This window comes from Artemia sp. Qi Xiang Cuo, chromosome 15, assembly GCF_049724085.1.
Source record: "Artemia sp. Qi Xiang Cuo chromosome 15, ASM4972408v1, whole genome shotgun sequence".
NCBI classification, from domain to species: Eukaryota; Metazoa; Arthropoda; class Branchiopoda; order Anostraca; family Artemiidae; genus Artemia; species Artemia sp. Qi Xiang Cuo.
The window spans coordinates 15,542,034-15,547,462 of NC_142808.1; the positions used below are offsets into that span (position 1 = coordinate 15,542,034).

The 5,429-nt window shown below is 37.4% G+C and overlaps 1 pseudogene; it reads left to right on the forward strand.

Moving 5' to 3' along the window:
• Positions 1 to 3,324: 3,324 nt before the first annotated feature.
• Positions 3,325 to 4,483, forward strand: LOC148943374 (small subunit ribosomal RNA; annotated as a pseudogene).
• The last annotated feature ends 946 nt before the right edge of the window (positions 4,484 to 5,429 follow it).

Genomic DNA, 5,429 nt, shown 5'->3' on the forward strand with positions numbered 1-5,429 from the left:
ACTTCGTGGGCGGGTGTAAAAAGGGAGGTTTTGAATAGATTGGGGTGGAGGAGGAGCTTGCGTAGCTGTGTTGGCCTCAGGCGGCTTGGTGCTGCGATGAGTTGTTAGTAGTAGTAGTAGTGGAATTTCAACCATTCAGGCTGGTGGACTGAGACCCCAATTCTGAGCTAGTTGAGTTCCCCAAGTCAGTCTTGTTGACTGTGAACACAAGACTGATATAGGTTATGTAAACACTTCATTATTGTAGAATTAGACACCTAGTTTGAGCTAGTTTATTTTATCCATTCAGGCGGGTGGACTAGGCGGGTAGATTGTTGCCCGAGCTGTAACCATTTATTTAGCTACACAACGCAAAAAAATATCTATATATTTTTTTATTTTTCATGGTTACCGTTTTTAAATAAAGATATAATTTAAATATATGCTATGTAATTATGTTTCACATAAATAACCTAGATTCACTTTTTTTGCGGTCAGACAACTGAAAACCATAAATAAAAATATAAATTGTCTGCGAGTTCTTTCATTAGCGGGCAACCTTTCTATTTCATAGAATGAACCCCCACAAAAAACCACTCACAAAATAAATTTTTCGGGCAATTTCCCCAGACTATGGGCGGGGGGGCTATACTTAATCTACTTATTCTGAGAATAATGAAAAAAAGAAGAAACAAAAAATAACCGCTCTTCTTTTGACACTCTGAATACACCTTATAGACCAATGAACTTTGATAAGTCTTAACTCATGATATTCGGACCTAACAATCTCCTCGATTTACCGTTAGTTTCCAATGGGGGCCACCACTACCCGCATCACATGACGATATACTATTTAATTAAAAAAAAAAACAACCACACAAATGGTATCTCAATTTCCACATACGCGGTTCGTTGTTTATATAAAGAAAAAGTTCCGCAATACACCCGGACCATACTACACCCAACCTCTCTTCGGGTTTTTCGATATACCCTAACAATTAAATTTGAGTTTGTGGATAGCGTGTGATAACTTTACTATGTGGACTCCGAAAAAAATGAGTAGAGATTTTTGTTAACAAAAAATTTCTGGTATTAAAAAACCAAAAATAAGGTGATCTTTTTGGTGTTTTCTGACGGTGTAGATCGTTCCTCTTTGTACTAATAAACACAGTATTATAGATTGTTGTACTCCAATTAAGTATTTGATTCAAATTAAAAAATTATTATAGCTTTTATTTGTGTTTTCAAGTGTGATATTTTTAATTTGATTAATCTAAAAAAACGAATTATAGATTTTAGTTCTATACGTCTGTATTGTTTAATAATAAAAAAAGAATTATATATTTTTGGTAATCAATACTTTCATGTTTAAGATGAAACCTATAATTTTCCATTTTATTTAATCATTACATGCGTTTTTAATGAGACAAATCGGCTTATATATGTTCTGTCAAAACGACTTTCTTCTGTAATTTGAAAAAAATGTATTAACAATTAAATAGTGTTTTAATGGGTTTTGTCATTAAAATTTTTAAGTAATACAACATGCAGAACCTAAAAATAAAGTAACTTATTTGGTACATCGCTACCTGAACAAGTGAGAGGTAGTGTTTTCTGGACCATGTGGACAGGGTATATGTGAGATCCTTTTCAAAATGAATCGCGTGTTGGGTATTGGTATCAGCACATGGTAGCATCGCACTCTGAGCAACGGTCTTACCATTCAGCTGGCCTTAAGCAACCAGTGCACCTGTGATAGCTCTGACCCAGTTGATGTGTGGTGGAATTTGAAACCGATAACCATGAAGGTGGACGAGCTTGCCAGGGAGGTCACAGTGATTGAGCATACGAACACTAGTATGTTAATTTAAAAATAATTATTTATTATTTTTAAAATCAAAAATTTATGAAATACAAAAGTCATTTACTAAAGCTTCAGTATCTTTTTGGTGCAAGCTCGACCAGTCCAATTTATCGGGAGTTATTTCTTTCCACTGTTTACCGTTGCGCTCAGATATAACTGTAAATATGACGAGCGTTTTTTGTCGTTTTCTATCTACTTTGCGCCAATAACGAGATAAAATTTATAAAACGACTCTGCCGAAATACCCCTTGCACATGTTAGAGATCGAAACCGATTAGGGTTGTTTACTATGAAACCTCCCAAATGTACGGTGGACTCGCTTTCACGTGAAGTCCCATGGAGAGAGAGAGAGAGAGAGCCTATGTGCCTGTCATGTTTACTCGGGCTTTTGGTGTTTGTTTTTGTCTGTTTGTTTGTTCGTAACTGCTCTCATTAGTTTGTAATCTGTTTAAGTCAGACTTAGTAAGAACATATATGTCAAGTAACTAGTTAATTTTTTATTATAGTTACCTTGTTTAAAACCTATATTGTTAATAAATATTTATTTTCAAACTAGTAATCATATAGTTCGGTGATTTTTAACAACTTAATTCTTCTTTTCAATTAAAAAACTAAATACAATTTAAAACATGAGATAAATAGTTTCGGAATTCAATTATATCATTAAGTAAAAATGAAGATACTAATCCTACAGGAGCGTTGGGTTTAACGCGCGGCCCGAACCTTTTAGCTTTAGTTACGGACTATTGTTAACTTTGCTCCTTAACTATAAATTTCAAAAGTTCTCGCGGGTGGGTGCTATTTGTATAACATGTTAGAATCGCTCGATAAACTATACTAAAATTCATGGCCATAAGCATCCGCGCACCGGTACCTAGTTGATGACAATTGAATTCAAATAGCGAGGACTGTGTCCGGGGAGAGTGTGCAAGGTGAGACCCCATGGATAGAGAGCGTCTGTGACCGTAAGGCACTTTAGGGAGGGTATTTTAGGACTATATCTTGGCGTGTCAAGTCAAGTCTTGATAAGGATAAAAACAATTGGTAATGTCTCACTCTAAATCGACAGTACAGGACGAGGGGGTCCGCTGGTCATTGACTAGTCTGTTTGAAATTGGCAACTTTTATTTTGACAATCCAACTGCTCACATCTAGAGGCCGTAGGCAGAGTGTTAGTGCAAGCATAGTGGTTTCGAATGCGCTAGAATTGCACGAAGAATGCTTTCCAATGGGTTAGCGTTTCAAAAACACTATAAACTGATGGTGGGTTCAGAGTGATTTGGTTTTGAGCCATAGGGAATCACTATGATCCTAGCATCTGTTGAGCTAGACGAATCTTGGATATTGTTGGATCCTTATTTCAGTAATGATTTTGGTACCATTGGAGCCTTTGACTATGGGATTAAGGGGCCTTGAAAGGAGGATGGCAAGGTGGCCGTACTCCATTATATAAATATAAATGGTTTAATGTGATTATAATTTGACTGATGGTCCATAGTAATTGTGAACTTTACTATCCTGCAATGAGCAAATGAGTGTATCAATTAGTTATAAATGACGGTATCTTTACAATAAAACCTTTGGCGAAACAGCGTCTGTCTAACTCCATCATTTATGGTTCATAAGATATTCATATATCCTACTTGGATAACTGTTGTAATTCTAGAGCTAATACATGCACAATAGCCCATACTTCACGGAAGGGGTGCTTTTATTAGATCAAGACCAATCGGGCTTCGGCTCGTCTCTTGGTGACTCTGAATAACTATAGCCGATCGCACGGTCTCGCACCGGCGACGTGTCTTTCAACTTTCGATGGTAGGCTATGCACCTACCATGGTTGCAACGGGTAACGGGGAATCGGGGTTCGATTCCGGAGAGGGAGCCTGAGAAACGGCTACCACATCCAAGGAAGGCAGCAGGCGCGCAAATTACCCACTCCCAGCACGGGGAGGTAGTGACGAAAAATAACAATGCAGGACTCATCCGAGGCCCTGTGATTGGAATGAGTACACTTTAAATCCTTTAACTAGGATCCATTGGAGGGCAAGTATGGTGCAAGCATCCGCTGTAACTCCAGCTCAAATAGCTTATATTAAAGATGCTGCTGTTAAAAAGCTCATAGTTGGATATGGGTCTCGGTCGGGTGGTGCCGCCTCACGGTGGTCATTGCCTCGATCAGCAAATTCATTGGATCCTTCGGGGTGCTCTTAACCGACTGTCCTGGGTGGCCGATACGCTTACTTTGAACAAATTAGAGGGCTTAAAGCAGGTGCACCGCGCCTGAATATCACAGCATGGTCTGATGGAAGAGGACCTCTTTAGTTTTATTTTTTTGGTATTGACTTTAGGTAATTGTGCCCTTAAACATAAAGGGTCTGTAGTACTGAGATACGCGAAGTTAACTTATTGAACTGTCTCTCGACGAAAAATTGAGACAGTCTTTGCAAAGAATGTTTTCATTAATCAAGAACGAAAGTTAGAGGTTCGAAGGCGATCAGATACCGCCCTAGTTCTAACCATAAACGATGCCAACCAGCGATCCGCGGACGTTACTTGAATGACATAAAGAAAGAAAAACGAGCAAAAATGGGGTTTTATAGGCCAAATGAAAATACTGAAAAAACAAAGCGATTATTTCGAGAGTACAAACGCCTCTCTTCTTCAGCGCGAAACTAAACGATGTATCCAAGGAAAGTGCCAAAGAGAAAAAAAACAACAACAAAAAACAAACGCGGAAAGTCAATGTGAAAAGAACCAAAAACCAAAGAAAAAACCAAAAACTTAAAAGATGTATAAAACTCAATAAGAGCCAAAAATTATAGGAATTAAAAACAAATACCTAACAACCATAAAAGTGAGTTATTCGCCAATATCCGCGATTTGCACAAAATCCAAAAAAATATAAACTGCCATCGACGGATACTAGCGAACAACTGACAAAGAAAAGCGAATATTTCGAGAGGACAAACGCCTCTCTTCTTCAGCGCGAAACGAAACGATGTATCCAAGGAAAATGCCAAAGAGAAAAAAAAACAACAACAGAAAACAAACGCGGAAAGTCAATGTGAAAAGAACCAAAAACCAAAGAAAAAACCAAAAACTTAAAAGATGAATAAAATTCAATAAAAGCCAAAAATTAAAAGAATTAAAACCAAATACCTAACAACCATAAAAGCGAGTTATTTGCCAATATCCGCTACTTGCATAAAATCCAAAAAAATATGAACTGCCATCGACGGATGCTAGCGATTAACTGACAAAGAAAAGGAACCAATTCATTCACTCAAAAAACAAAACGAACCAGCAATTAAATAAGCTGGAGAGCTATGTCATTTGATTTCGGATTTTAATTAATGCATTTCTTCCAAACACTCTTTGAGACCTAAGGGGTTGTTCACGTGTTTGATTAGATGACAGGGAAAGTGGTTCAAGGTTTACATCAGGGATTACGAAAGTATCGGGTTCTCTTTCGAGAAAACCAAAATATGACTCGTTTATTCTTAAATAACCCGAATCTCTGTTTAAAGCTAGACCTAAATGTTGGTATTTATAAATTTAAACAGCTTATCTGGAGTGCTGGAAA